The sequence below is a fragment of the Culex quinquefasciatus genome, chromosome 3 (genome assembly GCF_015732765.1).
Source record: "Culex quinquefasciatus strain JHB chromosome 3, VPISU_Cqui_1.0_pri_paternal, whole genome shotgun sequence".
Lineage (NCBI taxonomy): Eukaryota > Metazoa > Arthropoda > Insecta > Diptera > Culicidae > Culex > Culex quinquefasciatus.
The window spans coordinates 42,617,948-42,631,723 of record NC_051863.1 but is presented as its reverse complement, the minus strand read 5'-3'; the positions used below and the strand labels follow the sequence as shown (position 1 = coordinate 42,631,723).

General features: G+C 42.6%; 1 protein-coding gene across 3 annotated transcripts in view; it reads right to left on the bottom strand.

Annotated features, from left to right (window-relative positions):
• Positions 1 to 13,572, bottom strand: part of LOC6050002 (mucin-2) — a 58,199-nt gene extending 44,627 nt beyond the window's left edge. For all 3 annotated transcript variants that reach the window (XM_038260245.1, XM_038260246.1, XM_038260247.1), the window contains exon 1: positions 13,236 to 13,572. The gene's annotated coding sequence lies outside the window, so the exon portion shown is untranslated. The remainder of the gene's footprint in view (positions 1 to 13,235) is intronic.
• Between the last annotated feature and the right edge of the window lie 204 nt (positions 13,573 to 13,776).

Genomic DNA, 13,776 nt, shown 5'->3' with positions numbered 1-13,776 from the left:
CCACATAACCTAAAAACCCGAAAAAACAGCACACGACAAAGGCACGACAACCTAAATAACAAAACCGTGCGACGTCGGTCGAATGTCGTACGACAATGTCGAACAATTTCGATGATCGATCGCACGACAAATACGACATTTTGGTGCAAAAACGTATGACATTCGTGCGAATGTCGCACGACATTGTCGTGCGACGTCGTATGATTGCACGGACGACAAACGACGGACGTCCGACGGACTTTTCAGTCAGGGTTACCATGGAGTGAAATTGGAAAAAAATGCTAGCATTCAGGTGGGCTTGGTGCGGAGAAATTGTGTAACTGAAGCTGTAAGACCCACGTGAAACGCAAATTGAGGAAGGGAAATTAAAATATAGCTATCAATGTAAACATTCATCAGGGAAATGAAAGCTATTGATTGGCGTGTTGCAATTGTTTCAATACAATCTTTTGTTGAGTTTTGTATTGAAATTGATACTACATGTCCTAACCAACATCACAATGGCATAATCCATTTGACTGAAATCAAATTGCAATAATTTTTGACAAATCCTGATTGATTTTCTATAACTATCGAATAACAGGGTTTTGTAGTTAATAACAACTTTTTTACTCGGCTTTCCACGTGACCCCTCTTGATTTTGCAATAACCCAGCAACATCTTCAAAGGACCCCGCCGCGGTCGTCCATTGCTTGGTCACCTTTGGACAGTCTCTGGTCGTGCCTTCCTTGAATAGTCGCACCCCGCGAAGCAGTTGGCGCAGCTCATCATCGCCAAAGCTTATTACCATTGGGCACATCATAACTGTTTAAAGTGCTCGTCGCCGTCGTCGGTGTAACAACTAATCACTGACTAGGGCCTGATGGCTTTTCCGGGTCCAGCGGGTTCGCTCGAAAGTTCGTTCATGGTGGAGAATGGGTAACGTTTCGGGGGCGTGCCAAATAAAGTAATCGATCGATGGGGAAAACGAACTTTTTCACGCTTTTATCGTCAGGTTCGACGTGATGCAAAATAGTCACTTTTCTCGAAAGATTCAGTAGAAGGTGTGAGCGAAAATAAAGAGAAAAATAAGTAAGTCACGTTGCTCAGCATTCAAGCGGAAAACTGCAGGTTGATTCGTGTTTCTTGGGAATGGTATTGTGTTCTCGCGAAAGCAATTGGAGCCTCTTGAGGTTATTTTTTTTACTTTATTTTTTTTATATTAAGGGAGAGGAAATTACCACAGAGCAGGGTTGTTAAAATATCAAAGTATCAGCTCTCAGCAACTACAATTATCTCGCGTGAATATTCATGCCTCAAATACAACTGCTCTTCTCACTTCATTGAAACTCTCAGCGCCGAACATAGCCGAACACGTTTTCGTGTTTACCCACTCGCGATTGACATTTTCATTTTCTCTCTCATTCCCGCTTCCACGATCATGCTACCGCAACAGCGTTTAACCACAAAAGCCGCCACAAAACCAATTTTGCAAACGCAGTTTAACAGGACGTCATGCGTGGTCGGCTCCTAATCGCCATCTCGCGTTCTCTCATTGCAGTTTTCGGAGAGATTGAGAGACTCAGCGGTGAGAGCGCATAGTCAAGGAAAAGGGGAGGAGTGATAGAGAGAGAATTACATCGCTGGGAATCACGAGACACAAGAAGAGATCTCACAAGCTACAGTGACGGCCGCTATACTCTTGGATATTTTTGGTGCAGAGGTAATCTATTGATAGCTTTTTTATCACTCATTTGCAACACTGCCACAGAGTAACTAAGAGAGAAAAGTTCTCAGTAATGTCACACTAATCACCTAACCAAACTAAAAAGTTACTAACCACGGACACGGACACAGAGAACACAGCTCGAGATTGGCCTGAGAACTATTTCCTCGAGGTTCATTTGCAAAAAATAGTTCATCATTCAAACAAAAAACCAAAAGTGTCGACTTCGGGATCGAACCTGAGACCTTTGACAAACTAACCCAATGACTTTACTGCCTCGGCCACTACTGCTTGGTGACCTAGAAATGGTCAGAAGTCAATGTATGACACTTGTTGGAGATTTATGGTCTCAATTAACGAATGAACACTTTTGTTTTGATGGTGTGGGTTGGTAGCATTATTCTTTCGGTTTTGGCGCTGAGCCCTCAATTAATTTTGAGGGAACGATTCTCTCCACTCTGAATTTTTGGTGAACATTTTTTTGTGTGTTGTGCAAATAAAAAGTTATGTATTCCTACACCCAAAATTCCGAGCCGAGAGAATCGTTCCCCCAAAACTTATTGAGGGCTCAGCGGCAAAATCGAGAGAATAATGCTACCAACTCACACCACCAAAACAAATTAGTTCATTCGTTCATTGAAACAATAAATCTCTAACGAGTGTCATACATCGACATCTGACCACTGCTTATTCACCAAGCTGTAGTGGCCGAGGCAGTTAAGTCATAGGGACGTGGCGTTACGTCGTGCTGCCATCTGTTTTTTTTTTTAGTGCAAAAGTGGAAAATTGCTGAGTTATCGTCAAGGTTAAGGTCTCTGGTTCGATTCCCGTAGTCGATAGTTTTGGTTTATTATTTTGACGGATGAACTTTTTTTGCAAATGAACCTCCAGAGAATTATTAAAAAAAAATCATAAACATCACGAGTTATCGCGATTTTACGAAAAAAAAGTTTTGAAAAAGTTGGTCGTCATCGATCATGGCCGTTCATGGTCACCCGCGACAGACACGGACGACGAAACAAAGAGAAACGCAAAAAGTAACTTTTTCAAAACTTTTTTTTCGTAAAATCACAATAACTCGTGATGTCTATAAGCAAACCCCTTATGTCTATATATCAAAATTTTTGTAATTGTCTGCTCTACAACTTTGTACAACATTGTTACACTCTAAAAAATAACCCTGCAAAGTTAGAAAAAACACGAAAATTTAAAATGAAATTTTTTGTTCTAAATGAAAAAATGACCCTTCTAGATCTGTTCGGCCGATGCCGAAGATTTCACCAAGAAATTCGCAGTTTGAAGCAGTGTGCGCAACCCCACCCCTGCGCCACTGACAGAACGGCGCTGCCAACTTGACAGAACAACAACAACGGCGCGACGACGAGAGTTCGCGCGCAACGAACACGAAAACCGAACGGAAAGTGCGCGCCAAAGCAAGTCGCACGAAGGATCGCGTAGAGAACAGATCGTAATCCTGTAAATATCATCGGAAATACAAGTTTAGTGCTAGTGAAAAACTGTGTTTTCGTCCCGGAATTGAACTCCCAAAAGAAGCTTGAGTTTTTACAGTCCGCTCAAGTTGAAGGACAGTCCACCTTGTCCAAAACCGTTGCCAGGAGCCCGCAACATTTGGTCCATTCGAACCGGACAGAGGACCCGAAAGTTCGCGAGTGAAAGTGAAGAGTGGCGGCGGACCAACCGGATGGTCGCCATCTTGAAAATCTCGATTCCGCAGAAGAAGAAGTTTGAAGTCGCGATCAATTCAAACACCTCGCGTGCCTCCGGATGAGGAAAAGTTTATCTTCCATCTCGCGATCGTCTCGAGTGCTCCGCGTGAAAACGTGTCGCGTGTCTGTGTCTTGCAGAACGACGGATCGGAAGACGCTGAGGGAAGATCAGCGAAACGCGTCAAGCGAAGCGAAGTGAGCCGGAAGTTGGTTACCGGCAGAAGAATCAAAGTGCGTTCACTCGGCAAGGAGCAAGCAAGCGCTGCCATCTTGCCTCAGATAAAGTGCTAAACCGAGACCGGAATGATAGTTTAAGAAGGCGACTCCGTGGCCTGAAGAACGGCGGAAACAGTGGCGGCAAGAGCCCGCAAAAAAGCGAAAAGATGTTCGCGTAAAAACCTGTGAGTGTGTGCGGTGAGCGTAGTGACGCCATTTTGTTTGGTTCCCAAGCGTGGAACATTCCAGTTCACAGTACCGCTGCGAATTTGGCGGTCGCTCCAGCTGCACACGGTAGAAGAAGAAGCAGTGGAACGTATCCGGCTGCAAGCGTCAGCGGAGACGATTCCAGATCCAGCCGCGTCGAGGCCACAGCACCGACGGAAAGGGCCTGCTGCAAGCGTCAGCAGGAGAGTTCCGGGAGGGTGGCTGCGACGAAGAATCCCGAAGAAAAGTGTTTCGCTTAAGAGCAAGTGCGACACCCCGAATAAAAAGTCCTGAAGTTGGCCTGCTGCAAGAGCAAGCGAGGAAGGTTTCGGATACCGGTTGGGAAGCCGCTACCCGAGCAGAAAGTGTTTTGCTGATGTGCTGCCGCTGTTGTGTCGCCACGAGCGCGATCACGGCGGAACATTGAAATCTAGAGATCCCAAAACTAAACACCAGAAAAGATGAATCCCGCTGGACATCCGAGGTCCTCGAAGAGGTTGGCCAACAAGCGACGCCAGCTGAAATTGAAGATCCTGCTACTCCAAGAACGACTTTCCACCCTCGAAGAAGACCAGCAATTGCCATCCATGCCGGAGTTCCGGGTGTTCGCGAAGAACATCGAGCGATTCTACGGTGAGTTAGATCGAGTGCTGCGAGAAATTGAGGATTGCGACAGTTTTGCCGATGAACGAGACGCCCACGACATGGAGTGTGCGGCGATTGAGGGGCTACTCCAAGGAGTCAACAACAAGATTTTAGCCCTCAGTCTCGCACTGCTGTCCAAGCCCGTCCAAGCCACTGAACAGCAACAAGTCAAGCCTTTAGCAGTCTCGCAGCAGGTTGCCATCCCAACTCCGCTTTTCACGAACGACGCTCGTGGTGAAGGAGAGTGTACCGGTGACTGCGATGTTCCGGAGAGAACCGACCTAGCTGCAGCTGATGCTAAGGTATGTGCCCCAATTCAACTCCTCTCGAGCCCATCCAACGCAACCACAGAGCGTGGCGACCCGTTGTGCACGCGGTGCAACGGTTGCCACTTGAGTACCGACTGCTTTGTACCCAGTGAAGTACCTCTCGGACAGAGTCACGAGACGAGCTCCAACCTGAAAGCCTTCCAAAGCATGCCAGACAGTCCCGCCGAACCTGAAGTGGTTCAACACGAAGCCTCGACAAGAGTTCGAGGTGACGTCGACATGTCCGGCGATTCGGGCGTACCTCCTACGCTGCGGTCAGAAGAGCGGATACGCGGTGACCTCGCCGTTGGCTGGTGTCAGCCAGTGGAACTTGGTTCACTGCTACCAGCCGACGCAGAACGAGAAGACGCCAAGTCCGATGACCCAAGGCAGGGGACAGCTGGACTGGTAGACGAAGATCGCGATATCGCCACGAACCAGGCAGTGAAGGACGAGGACGCTCGATCACTGCAACCAGCCGAAGCCGACGAAGTGAACGACGAGGACCATTCGCTTCCGATCAATGCACAGCCCGTATGCACATCACCAGCCGTCCAAGAGGACGCAGCCACAAAGCCAAGCCACAAGAGTGAGACGTACAGCTGCCAGCTATACAACGCCAACGTCGCACGATCGACTGATCGTGTCCGTGCAGCCAGAAAGTTTGCGGAGAAGCTGCTGCAGTCCGTGATCTTCACCAACAACGAGAAGCAGTCCCGTTTGGTTTGGGACCCGGGATTGCAGCTGAGCTCTGCCTCCCGCTCAACCATTCGACCAACCGAAGAACACCACCAGATGGCAGCAAGCTCGGGACGAAGCATGCGCATCTGGTCCGAGATCCTTAACCACCAACGAATTCCAGCGTGGCCAGCGGCCGATTCTCTTCTAGCGGGATTGATGTTAGAAGCCGAGCCTTCAACCCGGGGGGAGAATGTTCGGCCGATGCCGAAGATTTCACCAAGAAATTCGCAGTTTGAAGCAGTGTGCGCAACCCCACCCCTGCGCCACTGACAGAACGGCGCTGCCAACTTGACAGAACAACAACAACGGCGCGACGACGAGAGTTCGCGCGCAACGAACACGAAAACCGAACGGAAAGTGCGCGCCAAAGCAAGTCGCACGAAGGATCGCGTAGAGAACAGATCGTAATCCTGTAAATATCATCGGAAATACAAGTTTAGTGCTAGTGAAAAACTGTGTTTTCGTCCCGGAATTGAACTCCCAAAAGAAGCTTGAGTTTTTACAGTCCGCTCAAGTTGAAGGACAGTCCACCTTGTCCAAAACCGTTGCCAGGAGCCCGCAACAAGATCAATGAAGATCAGAGATGTCAACCATCGCGACGCTCATTTTTGGTTCGCGGCAAATTTTTTGTTTGTAGTGCTTTTCAGTTACGGAATTTGACAAAGTTGTGTATGAAGGACTTGTAGAACACACCAAATCTTACAACTTTGCTGAACATAGTGTTAATTTTTGATGAATACAAAAAAAGTTACAACCAAAAATGCGTTAGGCAAACAAAAGCATCGCGAACCATTGGTCCTGAGGTCTGAAATCTTCTTGTAACTTTTTCCGTAAGAATTTTACAGCTATACAATGTTCTAAAGAAATGTTGCTGTTGATGAGTTCTACAAATGCTTCGAACACCATTTTGTCGAATTCCGTAACTGAAAAGCACCACAAACGAAAAATGTGCCGCGAACCAAAAATGAGCGCCGCGATGGTTGTCATCACTGATGAAGATTTGAAAAGTACACTAAATTTCCCATAAAATGACATGTTCCAAAAATTTTTACAGTCGAGTAACGGAAAATGGGAGAATTTTTAAAACTTTTTTAGTGTTTTTTTGATGAAAAATACGTTTTTTAGGAATTCTGAGTACGCCATCAAATCGAGCGTACAATGTTACATAAAAGTCCCTTTGACACCAAATTTCTATCTCATCACCGTTTCGGGCTGCAAATTATTTAAAAACACCTCTTTTTTCGCATGTTCAAAAATGGAAGGGTTCGTATCGCCCCTCCGTCACGAGATATCAAAAAACGGACCTTAAATTCGTGATCAGGAACCAAAATAACCCCGTTGAGCAAAGTATCACGCAAATCGAAGAGAGGTCGGGGCAACTTTTCCCGATTTCGTGTGAGTTGGTAGAGAATTACCCAATAAGTAATTAGTGTTTGGTAGTAGTGCCCCCATGTGTTGAGAATACGCAAAAAACATGCTTGATCTTTTTTTTAATTTTTCATATTATTTTGATGTAGAGAGATAATAGACTACTTACTACATATTTCATAGAAAAAATACACATCACATGCAAACGCCCTACCTAGTACACCTTCAAACGCACCTTTACGAGCATGATGCTCCTGAATCGTTTGATGATTATATTGTTCACACCTCGCCGCTAGCGCTCTTCACATCTCTCGCGCGTAAATCATGTTCAGTAAGTCTTCATCAGCACCGCACACAGCTCATAAACACGTGGATGATTCCGTGTGACACTAATGCCTCGCAAGACTTTCATGCTGCCTGGTGAAGCAGTGCATTTGCTTGTTTGTTTTAATTTACAAACCACGTTGGTTAATCCCACTTGTGCGAAGCGTTGTTAACCACATGATGTAGAACCCTTCCTGGCTCAAACTAATCGATTTCCATTAGCCGATGATTGTGCAAAACCCGTTTTCAAACCTTGCGCGAACTCGTTCGGGATGTGAGCTTTGACATTTTCACACGTTCTTGGTCATCTGCCACCGAGAGCGCGCGCGCGCGCTTCTTCAAACATTGCGAGGTGAGCAGATGAAACTAGTAAGTTTTGTATATACAAAACTACAAAAAAAAGCATCTTTTGTTGCCCCATCCGATGCTGCTGTTACCTTTGATGGTCTGATGATGTTCCAGCATAACAATAATCCGTTGTTGTTGGCCGTCGCTAGGACATCGAAGGTAGGCCGCTTTTCGACGACCTCCAGCGCGCTTCTAACAGCGCCGATGATTGGCCCCTGGCCAACAGGCAGAAGCCATCTCGCGGAGCGTAATTTTATCAAAACGAGGCGCTTTTTATGGTTCGAAATTGGCGTGGTACTATACCACGTGCTCTGTTTCGGACCTATTCAGCGTGCTTGGGAGGTGAGAGTTCATCATTTCTCTGCGCAGCAATCGACGGGTGGTGGTTTTAGAACATCGGGTTTGAAAGGTGAAGCCAAGGCTGGTCGGAATGATTCAGTAACGCTACTGATGACGGGTTTCGTGGAACAAAGCGTGATTTAGCCTTAATCGCTACAAGTGAACAGCAGCATCATTAGGTTAATCGTCCGTGCTTGTCGTCTGAGAGTTAAGAATGAGATATAGGTCATACTAATAAAAGTTTGGCTGAGCTTAGCTTAGTTGACCGATTTGACCCTAGCGGATCCCGAACAGACGGTAATAACTAAATTCATGCCATTTCAATAACAAATACTGTTAAAATAACAGAAAGTGTTATGGAATCTTCTTGAAAAATCATTTTTTGCATAAGAGTTCAATAACAGTTTATGTTATCATAATAAAATATGTTATCGGTCTGATATTGATTGAAAGCCAGAACAACTTGTGAATAACATTTTCCGTTATGGAAGAATAACTCCAACTGTTATTGGGATGATCGGATTAGTTGTTAAAATAACAAAAAAATAATAACAAAGATTTGTTCCAAGAATAACGTTAAATGTTATTAGTCTGTTATTACAATAACAATCCAATAACAAAAAAATCATAACTACGAATAACAAATTTTGTTATAAATAACATAGAATGTTATTGTCCAAGTATTTTCAAATATCAAAAAATGTTATTGCCAGGTTATTTCCGTCTGCTCGGGGAGCATAATACGAGCCTAGTTTGGTGCTGACAAATTGATAAATGTACTTGGATTGTGCCAATCGTCAATCTCACTAACAAATAACGCAATCAGTATTGTTAGAAGTATCCGATATAACAATGAAAATTCATTTGCTGATGACGATACGTTCCCCTATCGTTTTCAACCATCCAGGAAATAACATTTTGATGGTCACTTCGAATAGCAACACTAAAACGCATATCGTCCATCCGATCGATATCATTACCCTTGCCGGCCTCAGACTGTCCACGTTGACCAACTCTCAACCAGTCGGCTTGGGTTCAATCCCAGACGGTTCCGGTGGTATTTTTCGAGACGAGATTTGTCTGACCACGCCTTCCGTCGGATGGGGAAGTAAATGTTGGCCCCGGTCTAACCTATAGGGTTAAGTCGTTAGCTCAATCCAGGTGTAGGAGTCGTCTCCATGGATCCTACCTCGGTGGAGTCGCTGTTAGGCAGTTGGACTAGCAATCCACAGGTCGTCAGTTCGAATCGCGGGGTGGATGGAAGCTTAGGTGTAAACAGAGGTTTGCAACTGCCTCAACAATTAAGCCTACGGACACCTAGTTTCAAGTAGGAATCTCGCAATCGAAAACGCCAAGGCAATGCTGTAGAGCGAATAATTTGATTATTTTTTTCAACCAATACAAGTATATTCCGGATTCAAAACATTCTGGATAAAAGATTTCGAACACCGAACTTGAACAATGGTATAGTTAACCCAAAAGGTTCGTTGATTGTCAACAGCCTATGCTTTGCACTGCTAAATTTGTAAACAAAGCTATTTCCTTAGCAGAAATTTCAGCACTTCTTTGAATATCTAAAAAGGCTAAATTGTCCATGTCCACTAGGGTGACAAGAAAAATTGAAAATTTTGAAGAATCTCAAGAGATACCCCTTGGGTCGACTTTTTTAGGTAATAATAAGTATCTGTGCAGATTTTTAGCCAAATCAGTTGATGGTCGCTGTTTATCGTTGAAGTTTATATGGGGAAAATCGCGAAAATCTATGGGGAAAAACATCACTTCAGGATTTTGGCAGCATGTGGCGCAGGTCTCGCCCAAAATTGCTCAAGTGTGAGATTCTTGTTGAAAATTTAATTTCATGCAACTTTGTGTAAGGGTGCAAGAAAATCCGAGTTCAAAATACAAATTATCAATCCCATCAGATTTTTTTTTAGGCATCCACAAAAGCACGATCCCAAGAGCGGCCAGAACTATCAGAACAATCCACACATCTTCACAGAATGGGCTGGAAAAAAATCTCCGGAATCGTCATGTTAAGATGACGTACGATTCCAACATCGATGACGTACGATTCCGACAGTTCTTCCTGTCTAAATTAGTATTCGGTGGGCTATGGCGAGTCAATAAAATCCTCACCTGCTCATTGAACGGATTTATAAAAATTTCAGAATGACAGAGTCCGGCAGTGGCGCTGTAACGTACTCTTCCGAAAATCCGAAACGAGTAAAGATATTGTGAAATTTGTCGTTATCACACGTCTGCTCTTATTGAACGTGTTGAGCAAACGCATTTCAGCATTGAGTTACGACGAGATAAGTGTAGCAATTGCGACGTCTATCCCTTGGAACTGTTTTCTCCTCAAATCTACTTAAAGAGGACTATTGCGAGCAACCACTGGCTCGCGCCGCAGATTTGACAATTGATCTAGAAACATATCTTTTACAGAGCTGGACATGTTATAAAATAAAGTTCCAAGTGTAAATGTTGAAGTTGCCAGTTGCGGAGTTCGGCGACAACTAAACGAATTTATTCGATAACGATTATCTCCGGACAAGGTATGTAGATTAGTAAGGTTAGGCGGGTTTTCAAGCTGTCATAATAGAAAGATAGCACGGAAGCCAGATTTTATATGGAGATTTTCAGAAAAGTGAAAATTTGACCATTTTCCGGGCAAATTTCACCATATTAACAAAACGGATTTTGACCGTTTTAGTCTCATTCGAAATGTCTTGGGATCCCATAAGTCTCTATTTAAAATCGGCAAGTTTAGTTATGCAAAAAAAAAATCGATCTTGACTACATTTCAGAAGATTGTGAAAAGGGTGGTTTTTGTAAGAAACCCCGTCTTGTTATACATTTTTACTTTACAATATTGTTTTGATCACCGGAAGTCAATTATAATTATTTGCTTACATTGGCAATTTGCGGCGAGAAATATTAAGCTAACCTAGGACAGAAAGAGGAGAGACAGAATTGAAGATCGCGACAACAGTTTTTTTCAAACCTTTTGTCACATGGTGGAAATGGTGGATCCAGACAGGGCGCTGGCAGTTATAAGGGGAAAGGAGGTGAAGAAGCTAAGGGCCATTCATTCTAAGTGTAATATTTTTGGGGGTCGTCCCATAGATGACGAAACACGAAAAGAAATTATCGTGTGTCAACTATGTGGGACATTCTCCGACACCTTCTGTGTCGGTTAATGGAAGACCCCTAAAAAGCTAGTTCTTCAGCTTCTTCACCTCCTTTCCCCTTATAACTGCCAGCGCCCTGTCTGGATCTATCCACCATGTGACAAAAGGTTTGAAAAAAAACTGTTGTCGCGATCTTCAATTCTGTCTCTCCTCTTTCTGTCCTAGGTTAGCTTAATATTTCTCGCCGCAAATTGCCAATATAAGCAAATAATTATACATTTTTAGAAAGGTATTGAAAAGACCTTTCCAACGAGCCCAAAACATTGTAGATCTGACAAACCTATCCAATTTTATTAACACTTAAGTGTTATCTATATACTTTTTGGAGTACGGATCTCAGATATTTCAATAAAACGATGTCCGGGTCCACCATGCGTTTCGTCGAAAGACCTTTCAAATGGGCCTAACACATCAAAACTCATACAATCCTTTCAAAAGTTATTAGCACTTAAATAATATTTAAACAGTTTTTTGAGGCCGGATCTCAGATATATTGATAGAAATAGTTATTGTGCGAATCTTCCATGCGAACTATCGTTGAAAAGGTTTTTTATCAGACCATGCCAATGAGCCAGAAAGATTGAAGGTCTGAAAACCCAATCAAAAGAAATTAGTAATAAAGTTGTTTTGTTAAACATGTTAAGGGGGAATGTTGCTATTTTGACTGAATGTGACTTTATGAATGTGAGGAAGGCACCAACCACCTAAAAAGTCTCAGGCTATGAATTTGAAATAATTTAGTCAAATTCTAAAAATAAAAAACACAATTTTTAACTAAACATTAAGGATACATTTGCCTTCAAAAGAGATGAAACTTGGTCAAATATAAACGGGTACTCACAATTATACCGAATAAACTTGTTCCAATGTTTAAATATATTGTTTACAAATCCGACAAGATTTTGCCATGGGACTAAAATATATCAACTAAGTGCATTTTTTCGCTGATTTGCTCCAAATGGCAGAAAATTATGGCTACGCTCATTAGAAATAGTGATTTAGGATACGGTGAACAATGTTCGAAAAGTTTCGGAAAACAATCTTGCAAGAAATCTTCTCATCTTTGCAAAAGTTACCAAATTTTCAGTGGAAAAATAGCATATGAGCCTGAATGCAAGCTCTGCATAAAAATATATTTTGGCAAATATTTTGGACTATTCTGAAAAGAGGATAAGAAACCTACAAGAATGTGTAAATCGCTGCGAAGGGGCTGAAGCTAACGAAAAATTTGAATTTCTGTTGAAATGTGTTTTGCTCGTAACTAAAATGAGCTTAAAATATGTACAAACATTTTCAAGCTTTTTGACGATTGCAAATTTTGGAAATATTTGTCCATAAATTTTGTTATAATTTGTTCTCGACCAGAGCCGAAGGATAAGAACTTTAATTTTTTTTTTAATTTAAGATTATTTATTTTTTTAACAGCATTAAACAGAATTTAAATAGTAGTTTATGCAACAAGTTGCAAAAAGAGGATTTTTTCAGCACGAGTCGTACATTTATCCAACGAGGTTCACCGAGTTGGATAAATACGAAGAGTGCTGAAAAAATCAAATTTTGCAACGAGTTCCATACAACATTTTTTGCAATTCCAAAAAAACACACACTGAGTGAAATTTTAAGTCAAATTTTCATGTATTTTGTCAATAAATCGTTTAAATCAAAAAAAAATGAAAAGTGTTACTTTTCAGCATTTATTTTGAAAAGTGTTGCTATTCGATTCTGTTATTTTTGGAGTAGTTTCACGAAGGAATTGCAAAAAAAATATTTCACATGCTAACAGTTGTCTTATCAGCATTTGTTTTCAAATTTTCGATTCAAAATGTATTATATCTGTGGGCCGAGAGTTATTTTAAAAGTAAATGTAAAACTAACTGGCTCAAAAATAAATAAAGGAAGGCAACAACTTTGCATAAAATTTGCAGTGGGATTTAAATTAATACAAAAAAAATGTCTCAAAAAATCAATAGCCCCAAATTTTTATACTACACATATGAAAAGTCTTGAAAAAAAAACAATCCCGCACACCACATAAGGAATAACAAATTGAATCAATACAAAACTGTCTAAATCCAACTTAAAAATGCTTCATTAAAAAAAACTTATATTTACTTACAATTCACGCTTCAATCCTCAAAACAGCCGCAAAAATCGCTCGATCTTTGTTCAAACGCACCCGATTGATTTTCCACTTTTCACCATTAATTTTCACAGTCCATTTGTCAAATTGTAACCGTCCAAACGTCCACCTGAATGTCACTGATCTGCACACAACACAACACTCCTCAAGGTCAATCCGCGAATTTCAACGCGCAGTTCGGTTAGGAAACGGCACCGTTTCACGTTTCACCAGCGGTTCCTTCCGTTTCAGCAAAAGTCTGTTGACTGTCAACAGTTTTTTCGGGGTCCACCGAAAAGAAGACGGTTCGCAGAAAAAAAATTGATCGACCGTGTCCGTGTGACAACTGAAAGGCTTCCACGGGCTGACATAACTTAAATACCTTTTTCCCACTCGGCGTCTACTAGCGCAGACGAACCCAACGACCGCGGGCGAGCGCACACCCAAACACGGCCGATCTTCATTCTCCCCCACTTGAAGCTCAACCAGATTTTAAGGTCCAGTCGAAGTGGTCGTAGGTGAGCCGGCGAGCAGCATC